Below are 13,875 nucleotides of genomic sequence, written 5' to 3'. Positions count from 1 at the left end.
ACTCAAACATATATAAGCCATTTTCGCATGGCTATCCAAAATTATACAAGTCCAAAGGGTCCATGACCCACAACAAACGGGTAGTCCTATACATGCCATTTCGAAGTTCAACCAAAATTGTACCAAAAGGGGGGCTTTGATAGTGTGGGCGACTTCGACTTCAAAATCCCGAGTCCGATAGCTGGAGAACCAAAATCTATAAAATAGAGGATCAAAGAAACGGAGTAAGCAATTTATGCTTAGTAAGTTTTGAGCAAGGAATTCCAGCACAGCAAAAGTATAGCATTCATATAGCTAAACGAATAATTTCATATGCACAAATTTTCGATATCATACTTGCTTCACATTACCAACCCTTATGTACATACACAAAAGATCAACTTAGCCAAAGGCCGGTAGCTCGTTTATCAACTGAACGAATACTTATTTGTAAGGGCTCAACTAAATTCAAGCACATACGAAACATACCTCAATGTTGGGATGTTTCTAGAGTATTTACTGAAATTTTTACAGCAAGATCATTCATTCCCAAATCACGTACCTTCAGAATTTAACCGGATATAGCTACTCGTTCAAATGCCTTCGGGACATAGCCCGGTTATAGTAACTCGCACAATTGCCTTCGGGACTTAACCCGGATTTAGTAACTCGCACAAATGCCTTCGGGCTTAGCCCGGGATTAGTATCTCGCACAAATGCCTTCGGATCTTAGTCCGGATATGGTCACTTAGCACAAAGCCTTCGGGACTTAGCCCGGACATCATTCGAATAACCATGCACATTTAACAATAAATCATGGCACATTCGTATTTCATTTTCGTTAGTAAAACTCAAACATAAGACATTTATTATTCTTGCAATTTCGGCTCAATAGCCACACAAAGAGCATGATTTTGGTTTGCTTAAAACATGATCTAATCAAATCATAATTTAAGCTCTTTTACTCAAGAACTTACCTCGGGTGTTGTCGAACGATTCCGATAGCTATTCGACCACTTTTTCCTTCCCTTTATCGGATTTAGTTCCCCTTTGCTCTTGAGCTTGATCTAGATGCAAGTATGGCCAAACCTCCTCCTAATCCTCTTCCAAACCAAACATGAAGCAAGAACTCCTTCCTCCTTCCTTTGAATTTTCGGCCAAATGAAGATGAAAAAGGATGAACAAAATTTTCTCTTTTCTTTTCTTTAACTCACGGCAATGGGGGGGAGGGGAAACAACTACACACTTTTTTTTTTGTTTTCATCATATTCCCTTTCATTATTTTATGCCCATGCTCCTTATTTTATTTTTTTCCACCCATGATGCACCAACACAACATGTCTATGACATGTCTTGCCCATCACACTTGGTCTACCATGCTTGCCATGGCCGGCCACTACTAGTTAGGGGGGGAATTTGACATGCAAGTCCCCCCTTTTTATTTCATGCTCTAATAGGTCCTTATGCTTCGACCTATCACATTTCAAAAATGTCGCACATAAGTCCTATTGACTAAATTCACATGCAATCGACTAAATCGAAGCTTGAAATTTTCACACATTCATAATTACATATTCTAGACAATAAATATCACATTCAAACATTTCGGTGACTCGGTTTAGCGGTCCCGAAACCACTTCCTAACTAGGGTCAATTTTGGGCTGTCACAACCGCACAGTTTGCAAAAACTGAAGAGAAATAAGGCATAGCTTACGATACATAGAAGAAGAGAAAGAGGACGATACTTCATCTACAACCGAGGAGATGACTGAAAACCAAGAAAATCTGCTACCTCCTGCAATTGCTGCTAATCAGAATCCTGCTCCACGTACTATGTATGATTATGCTAAACCTTCTTTAACAGGAACTGAATCGAGCATAGTTAGGCCTGCTATTGCTGCAAATACTTTTGAACTGAAACCCAACACAATTCAAATGATACAGCAATCTGTTCAGTTTGATGGTTTGCAGGACGAAGATCCCAACGCTCACTTGGCAAACTTTTTGGAACTATGTGATACATTTAAAATTAATGGCGTTTTTTATGATGCCATTCGCCTTCAGTTATTCCCTTTTTCATTAAGAAACAAAGCTAAACAGTGGTTGAATTCATTACCACGAGGGTCAATCACTACTTGGGAACAAATGATAGAAAAGTTTTTATTAAAATATTTTCCACTAGCTAAAACGGCTAAATTACGTAATGATATCTCCTCTTTTGTGCAGATGAATTTAGAAAAACTCTACGATGCATGGGAGAGATACAAGGACCTGTTGAAAAGGTGCCCTCACCATGGGTTACCACTCTGGCTATAGGTTCAAACGTTCTACAATGGCCTGAACCCTTCGACTCGACAGATGATCGACGTAGCCGCTGGTGGAACTATCAATAATAAGACACCTGAGGATGCTTATGAATTTATAGAAAAGATGTTACTGAATAATTATCAGTGGCAAGTCATGAGGACAAAGTCAACAAAAGCAGCTGGCGTTTTTAACGTCGATTTAGTCATCATGCTCTCCAATCAGGTAGAACTTTTGAATAAAAAAATTGACGGTTTTCTTAGTTCTTCACAGGTTTACCCAGTAATGCAGTGCGAAGCAAGTGGAGGTGGATCAAGCAATTCAGAATACCCACCCTATGGCCACAACATGGAGAACAAGCAGTTAAATTACATGGGTAATAATCCTCGATCTCAAAATAATCCTTATAGCAATACTTACAATGCAGGTCGGAGGAGCCGCCCAAATTTCTCATGGCGAGGCCAAGGGAACCAGCGACCACCACCACCTCCAGGCTTCCAACAACCACCCTACCAATAAGAGAAAAAGTCGAACCTTGAGGAGATGTTAACAAAATTCATCTCGGTGTCATAAACTCATTTCAAAATACCGAGATAGCACTTAAAAATCAACAAGCATCGATCCAAGGGCTCAAAACTCAGATAGGTCAACTAGCTAAATTGATATCTGAACGACCACAAGGTAGCCTACCGAGTAACACTGAATCTAACCCAAAGAAGCAAATCAATGCAATTACCATTCAAGATAAGGAAGGGTTAGTTGCACCTAAACTAGAACCAAGGTAAGAAACAGTGGCAAGTAAAGGTAAGGGTGAGGTGGACCACAATGACCAGAAACTGGTAAGTAAAGAATACAAACCTCGTGTATAATACCGAAATCGATAAGGAAAGACCGCACAGAAGAACAATTCGGTAAATTCCTTAAATTATTAAAGAAGTTACATATTAACCTACCGTTTATTGAAGCTCTTTCGCAGATGCCAAATGCAGTCAAATTCTTAAAGGAGCTTTTAACAAATAGGCGGAAATTGGATGAGGCATCGCATGTGGAACTAAATGCGGTTTGCTCAGCCATACTACAAAATAAGCTGGCCAACAAATTAAAAGATCCAGGGAATTTTACGATTTCCTGTTTAATTGGTAGCCTAGATGTAAATAATGCTTTGGCTGATTTAGGGTCTAGTATCAATGTCATGCCTTACAAAATGTTTAAACAACTAGGTCTTGGGAAACCCAAATAAACTAGGATGAGTTTTCAATTAGCCAATAAAATAATCAGATTTCCTAGGGGGATTATTGAAGATGTACTCGTTAAAATTGACAAATTTATATTCCCAGTTGATTTCGTTGTTTTAGACATAGAAGAGGATAGTAACGTTTCTTTAATTTTAGGGAGGCCCTTTTTAGCAACCGCTAGAACAATAATTGATGTTGGCACAGGTGAACTCACACTTCGTGTGGGAGACAAAACAATCACCCTTCAAGCTCGTAATTCGAGTAACACATTAAAAATTGAAAGTGGTTTTATAAATCATTCTACTAAAACTGACCATGTGGTTCAACCTACTTTGCAGGAAATAAGTTCGAAGAACCTACACGAGCCATGTTCAAGCAACAACAAAGGACCTATTTATGAAAAACGAAGGCCACAAATTGAGTAACTAAATGAATGGCGGATACAGAAACCGAGAACACCCGATAAACCGAAACTGAGCCAGGACAAGCTTAATACATCACCAAATCAACTTAAGGTTGGAGAGAAAGTACTACTAGATGCAGCAGATCCTCGCATTACCACTTCTGAACCTAATGAAGAAATTCCTCTCACGGTACTCAATATTTTCCCATATGGTACAGTAGAGGTAATTCACCCCAAATTCGAAACTTTTAAGGTAAAAAATACTAGTCTTCAACCTTATATTGATAATGTTGATAGCAGGGATGAGGAGTGTAAACCCTTGAGCCATCATGATCACACACCAGAGAGGTAAGTCAAGCTTGGACTATAAATAAGTGCTTCTCGGGAGGCAACCCGAGCACTAACAGTAATGATTTATTTAAATTCTAGTTTTTCACATCTAACCTACTAACTAAGTCTTGAAACACAGGGTTTTCTCATCCACACGGGCATGCCTTATGCCGTGCACACACCACAAGAGGAGACACAGCCGTGTGAAAATAGGGCAAAAAAATTTCCCCAACACCGGATACGATAAGTCGTCACGGCCGTGTGATAAGGTCGTGGGCGAAACTTCCAAACCAACACGGGCGTTCGACACGCCTGTGTTTTGAAATCGTGGGCGAACCTGTCAATTTAGCACGGGCGTTCGACACGCCAGTGCCCAGCCCCCGTGGTTGACACTGTCAAATTAACATGGGCGTGGGCTATCATACACGAGCGTGAGAGAAACGAACAAAACAAGACACAGCTATGTGCACCTACATACCCAAGGAACACAGGCATGGGGTGAATGTCAGACGCGCCTAAATTTAAAAATCGCGAAACACACGGGAAAAAATTAGGGTACACGGGCGTGCCCCACGGCCGTGTGCCCCAAAATCTATATAAATTTTGTGCCCCAAAATCTATATAAATCCCTCACTATTTATCATTCTCCTCCCAAAAAATCCCTAACCCTAGCCACTGCAACTCCACACGCCCTACCTGCCACGCCTGTGCGCCGCCTACAACACTGTTTCCGATGACCCAAGCTTCTCCCTTTTGCATTTGTTTACTCTTTTCTCTCTATTTTCTTTAAATATTTTACCTATTTCATGATTTCTCTGATCTATTAGACTATTTAAAGTGATTATTCATAGTAGAATAATAATACTCATGCTTGTCATTAAAGAATATTGTCATTTTTCATACTACATTCATCAATTTTTCTCGTTTCCATGGATTTTATGCTTACCCACATGCATTCATACATTAGATATTTGATCGCGAGGTTTTGTGATAGGTTTTAAATATTTATAATTACTCGTACTTGAACTAACTATTATCGCAATGTAGGCAAGTGTATCTATCGAATAGTAGTATAGTTTTAGCAAGACCAGATTGTCGAACCCGAAGGAGCTAAAAATACTAGTAATGACTGTCTTTTTATTATTTAGCCTAAGAATAATGGGGTTTTGTTTTAATTAACTAATTATCTACACTAAGAACGCACAGAGAAAAAAAATTGGGGAATTACTTTTGAGAAAATCGATTGACTTGAGACAATACCTAAGGAAAAATCCACCTAGACTTTACTTGTTATTCTGGCTCCAAATCGGACAATTTATTCTTTCAACTTGCTCCGTAGAGATCCCTAAGTTATGTTATTATCCCTATTCAAGACTAATAACGTCTAATCCCTAGATTGAATAACCAAGACTTTTCTCTAATTAACACTCTAGGGTTGAATTAACTCGATCTATGGATCCCCTTATTAGGTTTCACCCTAATCCGACAAAATCTTGTCACCCTATTTCTAGACGCGCAATCAACTCCACTTAATTATGGAAAATGTACTCTTAGACAGGGTCTATTCCTCCTTTGAATAAGAGCGTGTCTTGAATCAGTATCCTGGGATATCAAAACAAGAATTAAGAACACATAATTAAGAACAAGTTAAATATTTATCATACAATTCAGAAAATAATAACAAGATTCGTCTTAGGTTTCATCCCCCTTAGGTATTTAGGGGTTTAGTTCATAACTAAATAAGAAAACATCTCAGAAGAATAAAGAATACAAAACATAAAGAAAACCCAAAACTCCTGAAAGGAAATTGAGGAGAGATCTTTAGTCTTGATGATGAATCCGCCTTCCGAGATGGATCAATTAGCTCCCTTGGAGTATTTCCTTACTCTCCCTTCTCTGCCTCCCTTTTTCTTCCTTCTCTAGGGTGTATTTATAGGCTTTGGAATGCCTAGAAGCCCTCAAAAGTGGCCTTTTCTGAATTGGACTTAACTTGGGCTCGGTAGGGACACGCCCGTGTGTGATTACTTCAGGCCGTATTTGAGCCTGTTAGAATGGCACGGGCGTGTGCTATACCCATGTGAACCGTACTCCAATTCTGATAAATTGACACAGCGGTGTGGTCTACTCGTGTGAGGAGGTCCAGGCCGTGTTGATCTCGTACTTTGGCTCATTTTCTCCGTTTTTGGCCCATTTCTCGTTCCTTTCGCTCTCCTATGCTCTCCTAAGTATAAAACATGAAATTAAAGCATTAGGAGCATTAAATTCACCAATTCTAATGAGAAATCATCTATAAAATGCATTAAACATTGGGTCAAAATATGTATAATTTATGGTTTATCAAATACCCCCACACTTAAGCATTTGCTTGCCCTCAAGAAAAACTCTCAACTCATAATCAAAATAAATTCTTCTCAACCTACAATTCCTATCGGTAATATCTCAGAATAATCCATAGGTAATCATACATTGAGAATTCAACTAAGAAGAACATAAAATTTTCAAACATTCCAAGTTGAGTATTTAATCATGCAAACTAAGGTGTCTCTCTGGATCTAAGTAATTACTTTTGATTTAGAGTATCTCAGATTTCACATGTTCACTAAAGATTCACTCAAATCACTCGAGGTATTTAAGGAAAATAAATGAAGCACTTAATAGTCAATAATGAAAAGTCATTACCATAGGCTTGCATGAAAATCAAATCTCCACCATTATAATTTAAGATGATACATCAATCATAAGGTATTTAGAGGGTTGTAGTGAGGCTTGGTTAGGGGGTGTGGTCACAAGTTGAAATAAAGGGTTAGAATCGAGATTAAATTGAAAAATTGCCTAACTAGAAAAAGAGTTAATCTTCACTTGCGTAGAACAGAGCTTCTCTCAGAATATGAAAGTATATATATGTATACATAGTTTGTTTGTTTTTTTACAAGAACAAGTTAAAATAATATAGACTAACTATCAAGAACAAAACATAGCTAGGCAATCCGTTCAACTCAAATCTTGAACAAAATAGGGATTAATTTAGGAGATTTCAACAATAATGGGTTAAAGGTTAATATTAAGGGTTATACAAGAAATGGTTTGTTAGGCTCAAGGGAGTTTACTAGGGGTTAATCGTGGAGGTAGGCTTTCATGGCATGAGTGGGTTAATCATAAGTGCCTTAATCATTTTGACATATCAAATCAAATGGTGTGGTCTCGACATACATAATCAAGCAAGTCCTAGAATAACAGTTCAATACTGACGCACTCAAAGCAATAATAAAAGTGAGCATGAAAGGATTAATAGATGCTCAAAAGACTAAAAATCTCACAAAAATTATGGCTTTTTGATGTTTAGACTCGTGAATTCCAATTCAAAGTAATACCTAGACTTGGGGAAACAACCTATAATTTTAAATTCTTAAAAATCAACTTATCATGCTTGATTCTTTAATATCTTAAAGTTTAAATAATCAATGCATAAATCCCTATGTTTTAATTCAAGATATATCAATCAAATTCATAAATTAATTAAAATTTATTCTAAATATGATATGAGAGTTTTTCAAGAGAACAAGGCAATCATTAATAAATACCCCCCACACTCAATGTACAAAAATAGATATTAGAGTATAAAAATAAGATAGGGGGAGGGGTGAAACTTCCTGTATTAAGAACATATGATATCCTTGGATTGGTGAGATCGAGTATTGGAGATAACTCTGGATGGCAAGCTTGACTTTGAAGGCAAGTCGTTTTTTTGAAAAGGAAAACAAATGAATCTTAAAAACTTAATAAAAGAAAAATAAAATAAGATAATTATTCTAATTTTTCAAGTGGCACGGCTGGGGCACACGCCCGTGTGCGCCTTGGCTAGGCCGTGTTTGTCGCGAATTAAGATGTCGCCACACGGTCTTCTCGCACGCCCATGTATATAGGCCATGTGGCTACAAGATCATGTCGCACGGTCGTGTCTGGCATGGTTCGCTTCTCCCACGGTCGTGTAGGTTAGCGCATGCCCGTGTCATTCTGGCAGTGTTGTCCACGGGTGCTAGACACGGACATGTCGCACGCCCATGTTTATTTGGCAGATTCAACCACGGCAATGTCGCACGGCCATGTCGTTTTATCACAACCCGAGTTTGGGGAAATATTCTACCCTGTTTCTACACGGCCATATCGAACGGTCGTGTTTCTATCTGTGTTGGTCACACGGCCTTAAGCACGGTCGTGTGCTAGGCCGTGTGGAGTTGGGAACCTGTGCTTTAAGTTCTCTGTTAGTGACCTAAATGTTTAAAACCGTTAGTATTCAGGTTGCCTCCCGAGAAGCACTTGTTTATAATCTAAGCTCGACTATTACCTTGTTGGTTTATCTAGGGTGGTTTGTGGAGCCGTAGCTCCTCTCCATTGACTTTAAAATTCTCACCATTATAAAGTTTGAGACGGTGTCTATTTACTTTGAAAGTACCGTATGATGGGTGACTTACCTCTATTGTGCCATATGGTAGAACAGATTGAATTACGAAAGGTCCTGACCATCGTGATTTTAGTTTCTCGGGAAACAATTTGAGTATTGAGTTGTATAGTAAGACGAGATCTCCAACTTCAAATTATTTTCGTTGCTTTAAACGAACGTCATGGCACCGCTTTGCTGCTTCCTTGTATAGGCATGAATTTTCGTATGCATTGGCTCCCCATTCATCAAGCTCGTTCAGCTGCATCAACCTATTTTTTCCTGCAAGTTCGGGATCAAGGTTTAGAAATTTAATAGCCCAAAAAGCTTTATGCTCTAGTTCGAATGGTAAATGACAACTTTTTCCATAAACTAGTCGGTAAGGTGATGTCCCTATGGGAGTCTTAAAAGCAGTTCTGTAAGCCCATAAGGCATCGTCTACTTTTGTTACCTAGTCTTTTCTGTTTGATTCTATTGTTTTTTCAAGGATTCGTTTGAGTTTTCGATTTGCTATTTCAACTTGTCCATTAGTTTGAGGATGGTATGGGGTGGCTGTTCTATGATGAAATCTGTATTTCTTAAGGGTTGTTTCAAATTGGGTATTATAAAAATGAGTGCCCCTGTCACTGATAATTGCTCTAGGTGTTCTGAATCTCGAGAAGAGTTTTTTAAGGAAACGTACTACCACTCTATCATCATTAGTAGGTAGATCTTGGGCTTCTACTAATTTGGACATGTAGTCAACTGCTATTAAGATGTGTTTATTCCCAAATGAACTGGGGAATGGGCCCATGAAATCGATACCCCAAACGTCAAATATTTCACATGAAAGCATATAGTTTTGAGGCATTTCATCATCTTTAGATATGTTACCTGTCCGTTGGCATTTGTCACATGAAGTAACGTGCCTGATAGCATCTTTGGATACGAAAGCCAATAAAAACAAGATTCAAGTATTTTGTGTGCAGTCTTAGTTCCACTACAGTGTCCTCCGGTTGGCCCTGAGTGGCAATGTTCCAATATTTTTGATATTTCTGATCCTGTAACACATCTTCTAATGACTTGATCTGTACATCTGCGAAACAGAAATGGATCGTCCCAAAAATAGTTTTTCACATCATTAAAGAATCGCTTCTTTTGCTGGTGTGTTAACCCTTTTGGGATAATGTTAGCAGCTAAAAAATTCGCGATGTCTGCAAACCAAGGTACCTCGGAGTTAGATATAGCGAAAAATTGTTCTTCAAGGAACGAATCATTTATTTCAACGTCATCTAGTTCTCTGGTATTGGATTTCTCGAGCCTGGACAGATGATCAGCCGCGAGATTTTCAGCTCCTTTCTTATCCTGAATCTCAAAGTTGAATTCCTGCAATAGGAGAATCCATCGAATGAGTCGAGGTTTTGCATCAGTTTTAGTTAAACGTAGAAAAGGGCGGAATGGTCAGTGTAAACAAAAATTTTAGATAATATGAGATATGATCAAAATTTATCAAATGCAAAAACCACAGCTAGCAACTCTTTTTCCGTAGTAGTATAGTTTTTTTGTGCACCCGTTAAGGTTTTGCTGGCGTAATAGATAGGTTGAAAATGCTTGTCTCTTCATTGTCCCAATACCGTACCTACTGCAAAGTCACTCGCATCACACATTAGTTCAAATGGCAAGTTCCAATCAGGTGCAATTATGATTGGATCATTAATTAATTTATCCTTTAAAGTATTAAATTCTTCTAAACATTCCTAATCGAAGTTAAAAGGTATATCTTTTTCTAGAAATTTAGTCAAAAGCTTAGCTATTTTAGAAAAATCCTTAATAAATCTTCTATATAAACCAGCATGTCCTAAAAAACTCCTAATAGCCTTAACCGAACTAGGGGGTGGTAATTTTTCGATTGTTTCTATTTTAGATTTATCCACCTCAATCCCTTTACTAGAAATTTTATGCCCTAATACAGTACCTTCTTGAACCATGAAGTGACATTTCTCCCAGTTAAGCATAAGGTTTGTTTCCTCACATCTTATTAAAACTCGTTTTAAATTTTTAAGGCAGAGATGGAAAGAGTTACCGAATACCGAAAAATCATCCCTGAAGACTTCCATGATATCTTCCACGAGTTCGTCGGATATGGCCATCATGCAGCGCTGAAAAGTGGCAGGAGCATTACATAATCCAAAAGGCATTCTACGATAAGCGAACGTATCATATGGGCATGTGAATGTTGTCTTTTCTTGATCTTTAGGAGCTATTGGGATTTGGAAGTAACCAGAGAGTCCGTCTAGAAAGCAGTAATACATGTGTCCAGATAATCTTTCCAACATTTGGTCAATGAATGGCAAGGGGAAGTGATCTTTTCTTGTGGCATCATTCAATTTCCTGTAGTCTATGCAAACTCTCCACCCTATGACTGTTCTTGTTGGGATTAATTCATTTTTCTCATTGGTCACAACCATCATGCCTCCTTTCTTGGGGACAACCTGTACTGGACTTACCCAAGAACTGTGATAAATAATTCTAGCATCTAGAAGTTTAATTACCTCGACTTTTATAACTTCCTTCATGTTGGGGTTCAAACGTCTTTGAGCTTGCACACACGGTTTGTATTCATCTTCCATCAAAATTTTGTTGGTGCAAAAAGAAGGGCTGATTCCTTTGATGTCAGAAATTTTCCAAGATATGGCCTTTTTATGTTCTTTTAATACTTGGATTAATTCCTGTTTTTCCTTGGGTTGCAAATTAGAAGCAATAATAACTGGTAATCTAGAATTATTTACAAGGAATGCGTATTCTAAGTTGTTTGGTAATTGTTTAAGTTCTAGTTTGGGAGGCTCCTCAATAGAGGTTTTTTGCTTAAGTTCATCGTTTATCTTAATGCCCTCATATTCTACTTGTCTTGACGAATGGTTATTAGGTTCCTCATCTGTCTCCTCGTCTTGAGCTGGATACGGTTCCGTCGTCTCCTCTTGTACAATTTCCTGAAAGGAGTCTTGAGTAATATGATCAATAGAGTCAATGAAATAACATGAATCATCCTGTTCCCTAGAGAATCTCATAGCATCATAAATTTTAAAGATAATCTCCTCGTCACCTACTCTAAGTACCAATTTACCATCTCCCACGTCGATCACAACTCTAGCAGTGGCTAGGAATGGGCGCCCTAAAATTAAGGGTACTTCCACATCTTCATCCATGTCAAGCACAACAAAATCAACAGGGAATATAAATTTATCTACTTTTATGAGTACGTCTTCTATAATACCCCTAGGATATTTAACAGATCTATCAGCTAATTGAATACTCATCCTAGTAGGTTTGGGTTCCCCAAGACCAAGTTGTTTGAACATTTTATATGGCATCAAATTAATGCTAGCGCCTAAATCAGCTAGTGATTTTTCAACATTCAGACTACCAATTAAGCAAGGGATAGTAAAACTTCCTGTATCTTTCAGTTTGGTTGGCAGCTTGTTTTGGAGTATGGTTGAGCACTCCTCGTTAAGTTCTACTGTAGATAAGTCCTCGAACTTCCTTTTATTTGTTAGAAGCTCCTTCAAAAATTTTACTTAGGTAGGCATCTACGAGATGGCTTCAACCAAAGGTAAGTTGATATGTAATTGCTTAAAAAGTTCAAGAAACTTACCGAATTGTGCATCAATGCGATCTTTTTTTTAATTTTACTAGATATGGAACTGGTGGTTTATATTCCTCCGGCACTAGTTTGTCACTATTTTCGGGTTTTTCTTCCTTCTTTTCGCTTTCCATGGATTCTTGTGCTGACTTCTTTTCAGATTCCGCTAACACTTTCCCACTCCTTAATGTAACTGCTTTGACATGCTCTCTTGATTTGGTGTTACTAAGTAAATTTCCTAGTGGTCTTTCCAAGATCAGTTTGGATAGTTGGCTTATCTGAGTTTCGAGCCCTTGGATCGATGCTTGTTGATTCTTAAATGCTATCTTGGTGTTCTGAAAATAGGTTTCTAACACTGATATAAACTTTGAGAGCATCTCTTCAAGGTTTGGCTTCTTTTCCTGTTGGTAGGGTGGTTGTTGGTAGCCCAGAGGATGTTGTAGTCTTTGATTTGCTTGACCGCCCCACGAGAAATTGGGGTGCTTCCTCCAACCTGCATTATAAGTGTTACTGTATGGATTGTTTTGAGGTCGAGGATTATTACCCATGTAATTTAATTGCTTGTTATCCATGTTGTGGCCATAAGGTTGGTATTCCGAATGGTTTGTTCCACCGCTACTTGCTTCGCACTGCATTACTGGGTGAACCTGTGAAGAATTAAGAAAACTATCAATCTTTTTATTTAAGAGTTCTACTTGATTAGAGAGCATGGTGACCGAATCGACGTTATAAACACCGGTTGTTTTCATTGGCTTTGTCCTCATGACTTGCCACTAATAGTTATTCAGTGACATCTCTTCTATAAACTCATAGGCATCTTTCGGTGTTTTATTGTTGATGGTTCTGCCAACAGCTGCGTCAACCATTTGTCGAGTCAAAGGATTCAGACCATTGTGAAATGTTTGTACTTGAAGCCAAAGCGGCAACCCATGGTAAGGGCACCTTCTCAAAAGGTCCTTGTATCTCTCCCATGCATCGTAGAGTGTTTCTAAATCCATCTACACAAAAGAAGAGATATCATTACGTAACTTAGCTGTTTTAGCCGGCGGAAAAATTTTAGTAAAAATTTTTCGGTCATTTGTTCCCAAGTAGTGATAGACCCTCGTGGTAACAAGTTTAACCACTGTTTAGCTTTGTTTCTCAGTAAAAAAGGGAATAATCGAAGGCGAATGGCATCATCAGAAATGCCATTAATTTTTAAAGTGTCGCAAAATTCCAGAAAATTCGCCAAGTGAGTGTTGGGATCCTCATCCTACAAACCATCAAACTGAACAAACTGCTGTATCACCTGAATTGTGTTAGGTTTTAGTTTGAAATTATTTGCAGCAATAGCAGGTCTAACTATACTTGACTCAACTCCCGTTAAAAAAGGTTTAGCATAGTCATACATAGTGCGTGGAGCAGGATTTTGATTAACTGCAATTGCAGGAGGCAGCTGATTGCCTTGGTTTTCAGCCATCTCTTCGGTTGGGGGTTGAGTATCGTCTTCTTGCTCATTCTCATGTATCTTAAGCTTCACCTTATTTCTCTTTGGTTTTTACGAACTGTGCGATCGATTTCTTCGTCA

General features: G+C 38.3%; 2 non-coding genes across 2 annotated transcripts; one reads left to right on the top strand and one right to left on the bottom strand.

Moving 5' to 3' along the window:
• Positions 1-2,172: 2,172 nt before the first annotated feature.
• LOC121208184 (small nucleolar RNA R71) lies at positions 2,173-2,279 on the bottom strand. Its single transcript, XR_005903133.1, has one exon. It is a non-coding gene; the product is annotated as a small nucleolar RNA R71 (small nucleolar RNA).
• A 10,953-nt stretch (positions 2,280-13,232) lies between these two features.
• LOC121206579 (small nucleolar RNA R71) lies at positions 13,233-13,339 on the top strand. The gene has a single exon (XR_005901644.1). It is a non-coding gene; the product is annotated as a small nucleolar RNA R71 (small nucleolar RNA).
• Positions 13,340-13,875: the final 536 nt, after the last annotated feature.

This window comes from Gossypium hirsutum, chromosome A01, assembly GCF_007990345.1.
Source record: "Gossypium hirsutum isolate 1008001.06 chromosome A01, Gossypium_hirsutum_v2.1, whole genome shotgun sequence".
Taxonomy (NCBI): domain Eukaryota; kingdom Viridiplantae; phylum Streptophyta; class Magnoliopsida; order Malvales; family Malvaceae; genus Gossypium; species Gossypium hirsutum.
The sequence above is the reverse complement of the archived record's forward strand: the minus strand, read 5'-3'. Positions and strand labels throughout refer to the sequence as shown.